Source organism: Chiloscyllium plagiosum, unplaced genomic scaffold (genome assembly GCF_037043375.1).
Source record: "Chiloscyllium plagiosum isolate Xiang-an unplaced genomic scaffold, Cpla_swu_hap1 HiC_scaffold_38, whole genome shotgun sequence".
In the NCBI taxonomy this organism is placed as follows: Eukaryota; Metazoa; Chordata; class Chondrichthyes; order Orectolobiformes; family Hemiscylliidae; genus Chiloscyllium; species Chiloscyllium plagiosum.
This window is the reverse complement of record NW_028270176.1, coordinates 89,872,714-89,889,546: the sequence shown is the minus strand read 5'-3', so window position 1 is coordinate 89,889,546 and position 16,833 is coordinate 89,872,714. Positions and strand designations below refer to the sequence as shown.

The 16,833-nt window shown below is 46.3% G+C and overlaps 1 long non-coding RNA gene across 1 annotated transcript in view; it reads right to left on the bottom strand.

Moving 5' to 3' along the window:
- LOC148139732 (uncharacterized) overlaps window positions 1-16,833 on the bottom strand; it is a 215,966-nt gene that overhangs the window by 148,724 nt on the left and 50,409 nt on the right. The window lies entirely within an intron of this gene.

Genomic DNA, 16,833 nt, shown 5'->3' with positions numbered 1-16,833 from the left:
CACACAGAAAGGTAAAAAGCTCCTACCCTGCTGGGCTCTCAGGGGACAGGATGTATAACTGAATCCTCTCTCCCACACTGACCATCTGAATGGCCTCTCCCCCATGGGCTCACTGGGGTCTCAGGGGGGCAGGATGAATCACTGAATCCCCTCTCACACGCTGAGCTTCTGAATGGCCTCTCCCCTGTGTGGGCTCACTGGTGTCTCAGGGAGCAGGCTGAATCACTGAATCCCCTCTCACACAGTGACCATCTGAATGGCCTCTCCCCTGTGTGGGCTCACTGGGGGGGGGGGGGGGGGGGGGGGGGGGGAGGCAGGATGAATCACTGAATCCTCTCTCCCACACTGACCATCTGAATGGCCTCTCCCCTGTGTGGGCTCGCTGAAGTCTCAGCATGTGATGCATTTGAGTGAATCTCTCCCCACACACTGGGAGCAAGTGAATGGCCTTTCCCCAGAGTGAGCTCTCTGGGGTCACTGCAGGTAGTGCATTGAGTGAATGTCTCCCCACACTGAGAAAGTGAATGGCCTTTCCCCAGAGTGAGCTCGGTGTTTCAGCATTTCAGAGGACCTAGTGGATCCTTTCCGACACACTGAGCAGGTGATTGGCCTCTCCCCAGTGGGAATGCACTGATGTCTCTGCAGGTGAGAGATTTGAATGAATTATTTCACACACATGGAGCAGGTGGAGGGTCTATATCCTCTGTGCCCTCTCTGGTGCCTCAGCAGATTGTAAGATTTAGTAAATCCCTTCCCATCCGTGGTGCAGGTGAATGGCCTCTCCCCAGTGTGACTGTATCGGTGTGTGTCCTGCTGGGAGGGGTAAGCGAATTCCTTCCGACAGTCCCCACGTTTACTTACCCTAGCCCTGGTCCTGTAACATTGGTGTCTTCGCAAATCACATGACCAGTTAAATATTCAACTGCATGCAGAGCAAAGGAATGATTTCTCTGGGCGAGGCATGCTGCTTTCCCTTTCCATATTACCGATAAGGATCAGGACCTGTGGAATTGGACGACTCTGCAGTTGATGTGATGTTAAAGCTGAGTTTCCCATGTGGAACTTTCTCTCTGTAAAGAAAAAGTTTCTCCATATCATTACTACAACTCCCAACACCAGCTCTCCCTTCAGTTCTCCTCAATTTCTAATTTTGGACTAATGCAATGACCTCAGTAATGTGCCTTTCTCTCACTTGTTTCTGGAAGTAAGTTAGGACCATTTTGAATAACTTTACAAGAAGGACCCACACCTATTCTATCATGTACGAGTTATAATCCATGGGAAGTTTGTTACTAGCTCCGATGACAGACATAATGCTCTGACCACTTCGCCAGAGCCAGTGCAAGTCAATTCTAACAATTATCAATAGATTTTATCTAAACAGGATGCCCCCACAATGGACACTCAATGCCCGTAAGTTAAGTTTTTTTTTCTTAAAGCCCCCCATGTGTCCAGCAATCTGGCAATACAATTGAAGATATTTTATACAGTGACCTTACAGTCTCAGTTGCCAGTTCCAGTCCATGAAGCAGCCAGTAACATGCCGCAGTGAATTGAATTCTAACAGCAGCATTGCCCTTGCAGGGCATGAAACTGTCTTCTCTGGAGTATCTAAAATGAAACACTTGAAATGAGCAAATTCTTAAAGAGCTCGATTTGATAAATACAGCAAGGATGTGCTCCCTGGATAGTGTGTCTGGAATGAAATAAGTGCTAACTGTGGTATCTTTACCCAGCATCCCCTTCAGCTGCATAAATGTTTAAGATTTAGTTGCTGCTCTTATTCCACGCTCTTGATCCCTCCCGTTTGTAACTGCTGTAATGTTGGTGGCTGTGCAAATTGGTAACATTTGATTCAATCCATCCCAAAACCCCTCTGTGTCTGTGTCTCACTTTTGTTCACCAAGGCCCTCATTCAATCTGACCTCTTTGCAAACTCTGCCCTGATATTTCCTTAGAGGGCTCAGAATTAATTGTTCACAGAATGATTACTGTGCAATAAGGAATGAAGAAGGGCTCATGCCCGAAACGTCGATTCTCCCGCACCTTGGATGCTGCCTGACCTGCTGCACTTTTCCAGCAACACATTTTCAGCTCTGATCTCCAGCATCTGCAGTCCTCACTTTTTCCAAAATGGGTTTTATTCTGATTGAGCATCCCCTCCTGTTTTCTCAGTTGTTATTGACAATCTCATCCCTCTCGCACCAGAACCTGTTCCAGAGAGTGTTACAGAAAAGGCAGAATGGTCAGCTGCAGCTGGTCACCTGACCCCAAAGGTTCACTCTCCACAGATGCTACCAAATCTGCTGAATTTCTCCAGCAATTTCTGTTTTTATGTCTGATTTCCCAGCATTTGCAGATCATTAGTTTTTCAATATTGATCTTGTCTGTTGCAGAGGAGTTTATTGATGAGTTTGGAGAGTTTTGAAAATTGCAAGTTAGGCCAGAAATCAGCCATGATCATCCTGAATGGCAGAGCAGTGTCGAGGGGCTGAATGGCCCCCTCCTGTTCCAATGAAATTTGCCCATCTGCAGCTTTCGGCAACATTTCCCCTCACTGCTCACTTCACTTCCATGTCTAACACACTGTTACTGACTGAACAAACCTCCTGTGTTTGAGCTTAAACCTGCTAATGTTCAGTAGTCCATCTCGTTCCACCCGGGTTTAACTCTCATCATGGAATGCTGTCTTGTAATTCTACGGGAATGCCCACAAAGGGCTCTGCCTGGAGTCTGTATCCCCTGGGATCCACAAACTCGGTTTATTTCCTTCTTCCTCTCTCATTCTGGCTATTGAACTCTCGGTTTCAATCCATTCTCCTGTCATGCTCTTCAACATGCCCATGTGGATGGACTAGAGGCAGCTGGGATTTAATGAAGGGAAGTGGGGATTAGGCGGAAGCATTAGGAGAGGCGACAGCAAAGACCGTTCTCATTGTAACGACAGAGTTTCTCCGTGACACAGTGAGTGGGGAGGCACCTGAGATTGTGGGGGAGGAAGATTCAATCAGGGATTTGGAAAAACACTCAGACACTGACCTGTCCATCTGATTGTTAACTCAGACAGATAGACAGAAAGAAAGATGCACATTTAGACAGCAACTTTGGTGACCTGGGGCAGTGAACCATGCTTCAGACCCAATGATTCCAACATCAAATCTCTGAACACAAAAACACATAGCTTCCTACTTGTAAAAGGCTGACTGTCAGCCTGCTCTTTTCTTGAGAAAAGCGTTTTGAGCTGTTCAGCATTTCCTGGTGGTTATAGCCTCTTTGCTCCTGTAAGTTTCGTGACTGAACTTTTATTTTCCTGTTCCTTGTGAGTGACGGCAGCAGCAGAAACAGGTCCTGACTGTGAGTGGTTTTGGTTGGAATATTTGTATTTACAAATTCATTCTCAGCCTCACCTAAAGTGAGAAATTGATGTAAACAGAAGGAAAGGAGTGAGTGAGCACCCACAGAAACACAAAGGCAGCATGTGTACCTGAGCTGAATGAACCGGGCATCAGGAAAATGTGATGACAATCACAACTCGTTCGAATCCCTGAGGTGCAGAAAGAGGCTACTCAGCTCATCAAGTCTGCAATAACCTGCTCTCCCACCCTATCCCCATAACCCCACATTTACCATGGCTAACCCAACCCACCTAACCTGCACACTAGAGACCATGTTAGCACAGCCAATAGAGCAACCCTGCACATCTGTGGGAGAGTCACAGATTACATAAAAATGCTTGGAATTGTTGATGAATTCTCACATATACCTGACTGACGCAATTGCTGTGTTTTTGAAAATAAAATCTGGGGCAAACTGCAGCCAGAAAGATTTCCAATTATATCTGGAGGAAGAGAATTCAAAACCCGTGCCATTGTCCCGGGGGGCGCAGTGAAAGTTACAGAGGCCTGGGAACCATCAGAAATGTAACAGGTTGTGAGGAAGATGGGGGTAAGACAAAGACAAAATGACAGTCTGTCACACGGGGGAAGGCAGGAGAGATTAAATAGCAGAAATGGTAGTGCCTCAATGCCACGAGGAATGGAGTTAGGGCTGGGAAACAAATAAGGAAACAAGGTATGCAGCAGTCAATGAAAAAACAGATTATAACACGAAAGGCCGAATTCAGAGTCTGAAATTATTGCTCTCACTGGTGAGTACAGAATGCTGTAAAGCCTGGGTAGTTCTATTACAGCCAACACAGGCGAGGACTGATTAGGGATAGTCAACGTGGCGTTGTGCATGGGAAATCATGTCTCACAAACTTGATTGAGTTTTTTGAAGAAGTAACAAAGAGGATTGATGAGGGCAGAGCAATAGATGTGATCTATATGGACTTCAGTAAGGCATTTGATAAGGTTGCCCATGGGAGACTAATTAGCAAGGTTACATCTCATGGAATACAGGGAGAACTAACCATTTGGATATAGAACTGGCTCAAAGGTAGAAGACAGAGGGTGGTGGTGGAGTGTTGATTTTCAGACTGGAGGCCTCTGAGCAGTGGAGTGCCACAGGAATCGGTGCTGAGTCCTCTACTTTTTGTTATTTACATAAATGATTTGGGTGCGAACATAAGATGTACAATTAGTAAGTTTGCAGATAAGAGCAACATTGGAGGTGCAGTGGAGAGCGAAGAGGGTTACCTCAGATTACAGCAGGATATGGACCAGATGGGCCAATGGGCTGAGAAGTGGTGATGGAGTTTAATTCAGATAAATGCGAGGTGCTGCATTTTGGGAAAGCAATTCTGAGCAGGACTTATTCACTTAATGATAAGGTCCTAGGGAGAGTTGCTGCACAAAGAGACGTTGGAGTGCAGGTTCATATCTCCTTGAAAGTGGAGTCGCAGGTAGATAGGATAGTGAAGAAGGCTTTTGGTATGCTTTCCTTTCTTGGTCAGAGTATTGAGTACAGGAGTTGGGAGGTCATGTTGCGGCTGTACAGGACATTGGCGAGGCCACTGTTGGAATATTGCGTGCAATTCTGGTTGCCTTCCTATCGGAAAGATGTTGTGAAACTTGAAAGGGTTCAGAAAAGATTCACAAGGATGTTGCCAGAGTTGGAGGATTTGAGTTACAGAGAGAGGGTGAACAGGCTGGGTCTGTATTCCCTGGAGTGTCAGAGGCTGAGGGTTGACCTTATAGAGATTTACAAAATTATGAGGGGCATGGATAGGATAAATAGGCAAAGTATTTTCCCTGGGGTTCGGGAGTCCAGAACTAGAGGGCATAGGTTTAGAGTGAGAGGGGAAAGATATAAAAGAGATTTGTTGTAAACGTTTCGTCCCCTGGCTAGGCGAAATCATCAGTGCTTGGGAGCCTCCTGCGAAGCGCTTCTTTGATGTTTCCTCCGGTGTTTATAGTGGTCTGTCCCTGCCGCTTCCGGTTGTCAGTTTCAGCTGTCCGCTGTAGTGGTTGGTATATTGGGTCCAGGTCGATGTGTTTGTTGATGGAGTTTGTGGCTGAATGCCATGCCTCTAAGCTTGGCGAACAGAACCACAACAACGAGCACCCAAGCTACAAATCTTCGCACAAACTTTGAATATAAAATAGACCTAAGGGGCAACTTTTTCATGCAGAGGGTAGCATGTGTATGGAATGAGCTGCCAGAGGAAGTGGTGGAGACTGGTACAATTGCAACATTTAAAATGCATTTGGATCTGTATATGAATAGGAAAGGTTTGGTGGGACTCGATTGGGTTGGGATATCTGGTCAGCATAGACAAGTTGGACCCAAGGGTCCGTTTCCATGCTGGACATCTCTATGTCTCTATGACTGTATGTATAGAGAGAGGGCTGGCATTGGGTGGGATGACCCACCACCCTGTAAAGTCCAGAAGGCCGTGTCTATGGCACCGCCTGGCATCAAAACTTAAACTTGGACAGACAGGAGGGGGCAACAAAGGGAACTGACATAAACCAAACCTGAACCGTTTACCTGGCTGAATGACAGATGTTGGTGAATGAACACCCAGCCTGATAGAGAAATTGTTATAATGGGTCTTATTGGGAGAAGATGGATGAATTAATTGAAGTCCGCAATCTCACTGATGAGGATGTCAGGCCAAAACCTTTCAGGCCAAGCTGCTCTGACATGTACAGCAGAATCTGTCCCTGCAATGAGAGGGTGGGGGTGGGAGCCGGTTCCCCCCAGTGCACAGCCGATCAGTGGCTCCAAGCATTTACAGATATTACAGGGACACACTGGGGAGGGGACAGGCTGAATGGGCTAAAATAACCTTAGTGACTCAGGGCCCCAAGGGTAATATCGAGGATCGTACAGAGAGGAAGCTTGAGGTGTATAAGGACCATGGGGGATTACCAAACCTCAACCTGTGATGATGAAATTTGTTTTATGTATTTAAAAGATGACATGGGACCCCATGTAACTGTAATTATAAACATGGGACTCCCAGTGGGAGATAATTCTAAACAAATTCTGAATTGGGCCATGAGAGCTGAGGCAAGCTCAGAAACACAAGGGAATAGCTGCAGTACAGGGAGGGGAACCAGACTCGCAATGTTGCAAGGGAAGCAGAAAAGGGCATATAGACAAGGAACGTAGGCAGAGAGAGGGAGATAGGTGTTCATAGTGTGTGTGGCCTGTGTTCACGTGTGCACATGCATAGCCCATGAATATTTATTGACACGCTGTTAGGGCTCCAGCAACATATGATGTTAACACAGGAGCATCTATATCAGTTACCGATATGGATTTACCCCTCACCCTCTCAATTACTAAAATGAGAGCAGTCGGAGTGGGAACTGAGGAAGCTGGAGGAACCTGTCCCGATGTAGGTCAGGAATATGACAAAATGCATTCAGATATGGGAGTGTGAAACTGAGGAAAGGACCATTCTGGGAGTTGCCATTTTAGAACAATTAGGAGCAACTATTGATGTAGAGACCTGGACTATAAGATAGGGACGCTCCAGCCAGTAATGGGACAGGAAGAAAATAAGAGGCGACATCACCAAAGTAGCTGAATTGCAGGGAGAGTGGGACAGTCAGGGAATCTTGGGAGTTACAGCTAGGACCCACTCAGCGGTGAGGGTAACCCAAACAGGAATGTGGGTTATTATCTGTAGATCCTGTAAAGATCGAGGACCCTCTCACACCCCATACAAACAGGATCCCATCAAAGCTGGGGCTGAGGAGGCAGTACTTGTGACAGTGACAGATTGAGAGAAGCAGAGAATCGTCAGACTCATAGTATCCCTTACTAATTGACAGAAGCCGGATAGCTGAGGAAACAGTACACCTTGGTCCAGTTACCTCAGGGATCCCACAATATTCCAGTATACCCCACCGGTATATGGCTGATGGAGTTAGTCACATTGATCTTACCAATACCTTATCACCTCAGTCGGTGAGATATAACATCTCTGGATATTAAACAGAGTATTTGGTCAGGTCATCCAGGCTGGGCTTAAAATTAACTCACAGAGAGTGGGAAGATAGGGATATCATACTGGGGAGATCAAATCATGAAGCGTGAGGGGACAGTCCCAGCAGAACCAAAAACTATGATATTAAAACTGTCCACACGCACTCCGTGAAGGGCGTAAGGCAAACCTTAGGATTGTTTAACTACTGTGGGAATTTTGTAAGTAATATCCAGAATTGGCAGAGCCATCTAAAGCCCTGAAAGAAGCACTGGCATTAGCCAGGGGACAGGGAGGAAACATGTACACAGCATGCCTTTGACATTGTTCATGATCATGTGTTGGCCTGGGCTCAGTGAGGGTACATCACCCTCTGGGAGCCACATAGAGCATGAGGAACCGGTCAGAGAGTTAGTGGAAACAGCTAAATTTCCCAGTGAAGCAACAATGATGAAGATTAGAGCTCACAAAAGTAGAAACTCCACACCAAGAGGGCAGTGAGTATGTGGGTAAGGCAGGTAAAATACTGACTGAAACAGTGCAGACATTTGGGGAAGTGGCAGTGACAGTAGCTACAGAAGCGAGAAAGGAAAGTTTAAAGACATTCTTAGAAACAGTCACACAACTGGAGAAACAGGAGCAGGAAGAGGGTGGGGCAATAATAGGACACGACAGAGTCTGGATGATCCAGCAGTGCCACTACACTATATAAGACAAACATTATTAAAAACATCTCATGGGCTGAACCATATTGGGCAGGATACATGCAATATCAGATGACCCACTACCGGGGTGGCGGTAGTCGTTTAGTCGAGGTTTTGTCGAAGGTGTGTAGTCTGTACACTGTGTGAGCCAGAGAAAGCAATCAGGGTAAAATGGATCGAGCAGCTGAGACCCAGAAGGAGATGGGAATAATTACAGATGGATTTTACATACACCTCCATCCCAAGCCCAGGGAAGGAAATCCTGCTGGATCTTAATAAATAGGTTTACGCAGTGGGTGCAAGCATTCCCCTGCAAATTCTGACCAAGGGACACGTAGTTAAACACATCTGTGCCCTGTTTGAAACTGAACAGAAATCCCATCTCCCACACCACCCCCAATGCTCAGGTACAGCAGAAGGAATGAAGCAGACACTGACAGCTAGTCTGACTAAGGCCCTGACAGAGACAGGCAGGGATGGGTTAGAGTACTCCCCATCATGCCAATGAAACTGAGGCAACAGCAGCAAAGGAAACAGGACTGTTCACCTTTGAATTAGTGACTGTATGGACTATGCAGCTGCCAGAGGGTGTGGCAGTGGGAGGGCACGAGATGTGCAATGGTAAGGATAGGGTTAAACAATTTGTGAAAGAACTGGCTAAGCAACTGCATGAGCTGAGAGGTGAAGTTGCAGAACGGTAGAGAATCAGAAACTGGAAAAGGGATCAGAGAAACCTCTAAGCTGACATCCCAAACCCAGGAGATTGGGTCAGGGGGGATATATTACCGGAACGTATGAAGGAAATGCAGCAGAATGCTGGCCTTGGCTGGGGGAGCCAGAGAGGCAACTCTCCCATCATGCATTAGTAAGGAGCTCTGAATAAACGTCGGTCGTGCTGCACAGCACAGAACTGAAGGCTCCTCTTTGATATTTCTCCCAGCAACAGTTTTGCTGGGGCAAGTTGCCGGCTGGAGGTCTGTGGCAAGTGCTGTTCCACAAGGATCAGAATTGGGACATCAGTTGTTTGTCATATATAAATGATTAGTTTGAAAATGTTAACGATTTAATTAGCAAGTTTGTAGATTGTACAAACTCACGAAGTTGTGAATCATGAAGAATGTTGTGAAAGGATACAGCAAGGAAGAGGTCAGGTGGAAGGTTATGTGGAGAAATTGCAGGTAGATTTTAATTCAGATAAGTGTGAGATGATACATTTTGGGAGGCTCATTGTAAGAGGAATGTATACACTAAACGGAAGGGCCCTGAGCAGCATTGGGATACAGAGGGATCTTCAGGTGCAAGTTCACGGCTCCCTGAATGTGGTGAAGGAGGTGGATGGCAGGCTTGCCTTCTCCGGGATTAGTGGTGCTGGAAGAGCACAGCAGTTCAGGCAGCATCCGAGGAGCAGTAAAATCAACGTTTCGGGCAAGAGCCCTTCATCAGGAATAAAGCTTTCTTCTGTCAGGGGAGTGAAGATAAAACTGTCATTAGGCCACCTTTGGAGTATTTTGTGCTGTTTGGATCACCACGTTATAAGGAGGATGTGGAGGCTTTGGAGAGTGTGGAAACAGGTTTACCAGGATGTTGCCTGGATTGGGAGAGGTTGGAAAATCTTGAATTGCAGTCTTTGGAAAGTCAGTGGCTGCGGAATAATCCGAGAGGCACAGACAGAGTGAATAATCTGAATCTTTTTCCATGGTGGAAATGATAAATTCTAGAGGCCATAGATATAAGGGGAGAGGGGGAGGTTCAAAGGAAATGAAAACTGAAAGAACAGCAGATGCTGTAAACCAGAAAGAAAAACAGAAGTTTCTGGAAAAAAACTCAGCATTTCAATCAGCACCTGTGAAGAGAAATCAGAGTTAACGTTTCTGTTGAAGGGTGACCAGAACCGAAACATTAACTGAGTTTTCTTCACAGATGCTGCATGACCTGCTGAGCATTTCCAACAACATCTTTGCAAGTTTAAAGGAAGCTGTGTCAGACAAATTTCTTGAGCAGAAGGTTGTGAGTGATTAGAATGTACTCTCCTGGGAGTTGGTAAAAGCAGAAGCAATCACAACATTCAAGAGGCATTTGGACAGACACATAAGCAGGCATGGGTTGTCAGGGATATGGATCATATACAGGGAGATTGAATTAGTTTGGAATAGCATCATGATCCGCACAGACATGGTGGGCTGATTATTCCTGTGCTGTGCTGTTCTGTTTTCCAGGGGGTAGAATGTGTGGAACGAGAGATGATATTTTGAATGGAATATGTTTCTTCTTTAGAACATACAGTAAGTTGATGCATTTTGAGAGAAGCAATGTAGAAAGGGAATATATAATTTGAATGGCACAGACACAGAGAGCAGGACAGCAGGAATGGGGAACAAAGTGTACATATCATTAATGGAGAGAGAACATAAATTGTTTTGAGGAAAACATATGGGATGCTCGACTTCATTAATAGGAGGAATGATAACAAAATCACGGAAAAATTGTGATTTGGAAATGCCCGTGTTGGACTGGGGTGTACAAATTTAAAAATCACACACCAGCAGGTTATAGTCCAACAGGTTTAATTGGAAGCACACTAGCTTTCAGAGTGACGGTCCTTCATCAGGAGCCCTCCACTATCACCTGATGAAGGAGCGTCGCTCCGAATGCTAGTGTGCTTCCAATTAAACCTGTTGGACTATAACCTGGTGTTGTGTGATTTTTAACTTTGTACACGGAAAAGATGCTAACCCTTGACAAAGCTCTAGTTAGATCACAGTCAATCATTGCATCCAATTCTGGTCAACAGATTCCTGGTCAGAATGAGGAAATTAAAATACCACAGAGGGGCCAGTTCCACAATTTGCTTCTCTTTCAGGACATGTGTATTCCACCATAACCCCAGACAGACGAATTTGCCCTTGCCAGACAAGACTGAGAGTCCTGGGCACAAACCAGTTAAACTGCCTCCAGGTCCATTATCTTACCTCCCCTCCATATGAGCATAGGTTAAGTGAATCCCCCATTAACTGAAGGAAGAACCCTTCTGCCTTAATCTCTTCCCATCAACACATAAACATGAACAATACGATAATCAGTTTCTGTAATCCATCACACGTTATCACAGGACATCGCCATTCATCAAGCTTTGTAAGGTCATAATTACCTACTTTAAACTATCTATTGACAATCGCCCATGTGACTGATATGCCTTTGTCTAATTCCTATTAAATATACTGTCTCTGTGGGTAAGGCAGAGATTCAGGAAGAACAGCCTCTGCAAGTAGACACTCAGCTACTTTAGAGATGCTTTGAAACTCTTGCCGGCTGTCCAATAATAAAGCTACTGCTGTTGTGCAGAAAACATGCGTCGTCTGGGTTTGTGGAAAAAAATAGACATCAACAATGAAGGATATGAGTGATCTTCAGAGTATAGAGTACAGACTTACTGGAGTGGTTCACTGATGAAGAAAATGCTGTCACTGGATTGATTTGAAGAAATTGCTATTTTCTTTGAAGTGAAGATGTCGAATATATTTTTGATAGAGCTGTATAAGATTACAACAGACCTAGATATAGCAGACAAAAATATCTGTATTCAATAGGTGATGGCATAAGAATGAAGATCAGATGTAAGGTTTTGAGACAGCGGGAGTTGAAAAATGTGGTGCTGGAAAATCACAGCAGGCCAGGCAGCATCCGAGTAGCAGGAGAATCGACGTTTTGGGCATAAGCCCTTCTGCAGGAATGATACTAGTGTGCCAAGCGGGCTGAAATAAAATGTAAGGGGGAGGGAATTTGGGGGAGGGGTCCTGGGAATACGATAGGTGGAAGGAGGTGAGGGGGACGGTGATAGGCCGGAGAGGGGGTGAGGGCGGAGAGGTCGGGAAGAAGATTGCAGGTCAAGAAGGCGGTGCTGAATAAGTGGAGGGAGGGGAAATGAGGAAGCTGGAGAAATCTACATTCATCCCTCGTGGTTGGAGGATGCCTAGGTGGAAGATGAGGTGCTCTTCCTCCAGGCGTCGTGTGGCCAGGGTGTGACGATGGAGGAGGCCAAGGAGCTGCATGTCATTGGCGGAGTGGAAGGGGGAGTTAAAGTGTTCCGCCACAGGTTGGTGTGGGTTGGTTGGTGTGGGTGTCCCAGAGGTGTTCCCTGAAGATCTGCAAGTAGGCGGCCTGTCTCCCCAATGTAGAGGAGACCACATCGGCTGTAGTGGATACAGTAAATGATGTGTGTGGAGGTGCAGGTGAATTTGCGACAGATATAGAAGTATCCATTGGGGCCTTGGAGGGGGGTGAGGGGGGAGGTGTGGGCGCATGTTTTGCACTTCTTGTGGTTGCAGGGGAAGGTGCCGGGAGTGGAGGTTGGGTTGGTGGGGGGTGTGGATCTGACGAGGGAGTCGCAGAGGGAGTGGTCTCTCCTGAATGCTGATAGGGTTGGAGAAGGAAATATATCCCTGGTGGTGGGGTCTGTCTGGAAGTGGCAGAAATGACGAAGAATGATACGATTTATCCGAAGGTTGGTGGGATGGAAGGCGAGGACCAGTGGGGTTCTGTCCTGGTGACGATTGGAGGGGTGGGGTTCAAGGGTGGAGGAGCAGGAAGTGGAGGAGATGCAGTGGAGAGCATCGTCGACCATGTCGGAGGAGAAATTGGGGTCTTTGAAGAAGGAGGCAATTTGAGTTGTTCGGTATTCGAATTAGCCCTCCTGGGAGCAGATGCGGCGGAGACGAAGGAATTGGAAATATGTGATGGCGTTTTTACAGGGGGCAGGGTGGGAGGGGGTGTAATCTAGGTAGCTGTGGGAGTCGGTCGGTTTATAGTAAATGTCTGTGTTGAGTCAGTCGCCCAAGATAGAAATGGAGAGGTCGAGGGAGGAGTCTGAGACAGTGGAGGTGAATTTGAGGTCGGGGTGGAAGGTGTTAGTAAAGTGGATGAACATTCAACCTCCTCATGGGAGCACGAGGTAACACCAATACAATCATCGATGTAGCGGAGGAAAAGGTGGGGGGTGGTGCCAGTGTAACTGCGGAAGATGGACTGTTCCACATATCTGACGAAGAGGCAGGTATAGCTGGGGCCCATGCGGGTGCCCATGGCTACTCCTTTGATTTGGAGGAAGTGGGAGGATTGGAAGGAGAAGTTGTTAAGAGTGAGGACCAGTTCAGTCAGTCAAAGGAGGGTATCAGCGGGAGGGTACTGGTTGGGTTGGTGGGAAAGGAAGAAGTGGAGGGCTTGGAGGCCTTCGTGATGGGGGATGGAGGGGTATAGCAACTGGATGTCCATGGTGAAGATAAGGCGGTGGGGGCCGGAGAAGCGAAAATCATGTAGGAGGTGGAGGGCTTGGGTGGTATCCCAAATGTAAGTGGGGAGTTCTTGGACTAAGGGGGACAGGACCGTGTCGAGGTATGCAGAGATGAGTTCAGTGGGGCAGGAGCAGGCTGAGACAATGGGTCGGCCGGGGCAGCCACGTTTGTGGATTTTGGTCAGGAGGTAGAAACGGGCGGTGTGGAGTTGTGGGACTATGAGGTTGGAGGTGGTGGATGGGAGATCTCCTGAGGTGATGAGGTTATGGATGGTCTAGGAGATGATGGTTTGGTGGTGGGGGGTGGGGTCATGGTCAAGGGGGAAGGAGGAGGAGGTGTCTGTGAGCTGGCGTTTAGCCTCAGCAGTGTAAAGATCAGTGATCCAAACTACCACTGCGCCTCCCCAAACTCACCATCAAACCGGCAAAAACGCCACCCCCACTTTGAGACAGTGGGAGATGAGCCATTGTTTCTGCTGTCTGTATTGGCTGGAAATATGCAGAACATGCTGCCTATTATGGTGGTGCAGGCAGAGGAGAAGATGAATAATTGATAAAAACAATTAGATCAGTTCTGAGGGAAATAAACTTGCAGAGTTTGGGGTACGTATGGGAAATGAGAATGTGAGATTCTGCTGCAGAGAGCCAGCTTGGATTTGATGGGCCTCTCTCTGTGCTATAATGCATATTATTTGGACCTACTTAACTTGCTCTGGTCACCAATTAAATTGTCATTGAGGTAAATCTGCTCAGTGTTCCTACTCAGACCAACACAGGCTGTCCCTCCACAGCAGGAGATAATGTTTACTGTTTTATACTGGGTTCGGGGCTGGAGTTCTGAGGACAGTTCTCTTCAAGATATTAACCAACAAGAACGTCAGACTGGGATTAATCATCATAAAACTCAAGTCCTTTTGATATTCATATATTTACAATCAGTGTTCAATTGACCAAATGTAGCTGAAGGTAAAGATAATCTTCAAGCGATTGTAACAGTGGAGACATCTGAATACTTGATCAGCAAATTAAAGCCTGTTGTGTTTAGATAGTAATAATTTTAAAGAAATTTTTAACAAGTAAGGTGACTTCAGTATAATGGAAGAAGTTGATTGGTGGGTAGCTGATAATCTTGTTTTAATCTGAAGTTAATTTAGGATTAGTTAACAAATAAACACATGGTAGGGAATCCCAGCCTCATGGAGTGCATATCCAGTTCCATGTGGGAAATCCAAGACACTTCTTGTCTGAGCGACAACCACAAGAACACGGAGGTGACACGGGAAATGTCAGGAACACTCGTTTGACCACAGCTAAAGTACTGCACACATTTCTGATCCCCACATTCCAGGGTTGATGTGATCACACCAGAGAGGAGATTGATCAGAATATTTCTCCGATTGGAAATGTCTGCTCTGAGGAAAAGTTAGATAGACTGGGGATGATTTCTGAGGAGGATGAGCTGAGATTTAATTGAAGTGATAAAATGCTGAAGAATCTAGATCGAGTGGATAGGGAGGAGCTATTCATTAACAGAGAGGTCAGAAACTGAAGGTTTTAGATTGAAACTAATTCTCAGAAAGAAGGGGAGGGGAGACTTCATTTCACTCGGAGATGGTGAGGAGCAGGAACTCACTGATGGGGTGGCAGAGGCAGTAACCAGCATCACATTAGGACAAAAGGTTATGGATGTAACTGAGATGCTGGAACATGCAGGGCTGCGGACTAAAGTCTGCAGAATGGGATCAATGTGATTTATTTGACATTTCTCCAGCATATTAAACTCAAGTCGAATTTGAGAATTTATGAGCATCATCAGACTTGATATGTCGGAATAAATTTATCAGAAAGTTGCAGCACAGACCTCGGCCACTTGGCCCTTCCTGTATGTGTTGGCTGTAATAGAACTATCCAGGCTTTACAGCATTCTGTACTCACCATTGACAGCAACAATTTCAGACTGTGAACTCTGCCCTCTATGTTCTTATTATCTGTTTTTCAATGTATTTCTTTGACAGCTGCACTCCTTGTTTCCTAGTTTCGATCCCATCCCGAACTCTATTCCCTGTGGCCTTGAGGGACTACCATTTCTGCTGTTTAATCTCTCCTGCCTTCCCCTGTGTGACAGACTGTCTTTTTGTCCTTGTCTCACCCCCACCTTGCTCACAACCTGTTACATTTTTTTTTTTAGATTACATTAGATTAGATTACATTACAGTGTGGAAACAGGCCCTTCGGCCCAACATGTCCACACCGACCCGCCGAAGCGCAACCCACCCATACCCCTACATTTACCCCTTACCTAACACTACGGGCAATTTCGCATGGCCAATTCACCTGACCTGCACATCTTTGGACTGTGGGAGGAAACCGGAGCACCCGGAGGAAACCCACGCAGACACGGGGAGAATGTGCAAACTCCACACAGTCAGTCGCCTGAGGCGGGAATTGAACCCGGGTCTCAGGCGCTGTGAAGCAGCAGTGCTCACCACTGTGCCACCGTGCCGCACATTTCTGATGGTTCCCAGACCTCTGTGACTTCACTGTGTTCCCTGGGTCAATGGCACGAGTTTTGAATTCTCTTCCTCCAGAGATAAGTGGAAATCTTTCTGGTTGCAGTTTCCCCCAGCTTTTATTTTTAAAAACAGAGCATTTGTATCAGAGTCAAATATTCGTGAGGCTCCATCCACAATTTCAAGCATTTGGATGTAATCTGTGACCCTCCCACAGATGTGCAGGTTTGCTCTATTGGCTGTGCTAACATGGCCTGTAGTGTGCAGGTTTAGCGGGTTGGGTTAGCCATGGTAAATGAGAGGTTATGGAGGTAGGGTGGGAGAGCAGTTCATTGCAGGCTCGATGGATCGAATAGCCTCTTTCTGCACCTACGGGATTCTGTGACTCTAACTAGTTGTGATTGTTGTCACGTTTTCCTCATGCCAGGTTCATTCAGCTCAGGTACACACGCTGCCTTTGTGTTTCTGTGGGTTCTCACTCAATCCTTTCCTTCTGTTTTACAGCAATTTCACACTGTACGTGAGGGTGAGAATGATTTTTTAAATACAAATACTCCAATCGAAACCCGCACAGGTCAGGAACTGTTTCTGCTGCTGGCATCACTCACAAGGAACAGTAAAATAAAGGTTCAGTCACAAATCTTAGAGGAACACAGAGGTTATAATCACCAGGAAAGGCTAAACAGCTTAAAACTCTTTTCTCAAGAGGAGACTGAGAGACAACCTGGTACAAGAAAGATGTGCAGGGTCAGGTGAATTGGCTATGCTAAATTGTCCGTCGTGTTAGGTAAGGGGTAAATGTAGGGGTATGGGTGGGTTTCGCTTCGGCGGGTCGGTGTGGCTTTGTTGGGCCGAAGGGCCTGTTTCCACACTGTAATCTAATCTAATCTAATCTTTGTGCCTGTGTTTTCAGAGATTTGTGGTTGAAATCATTGGGATGGAAGCATGTTTTAT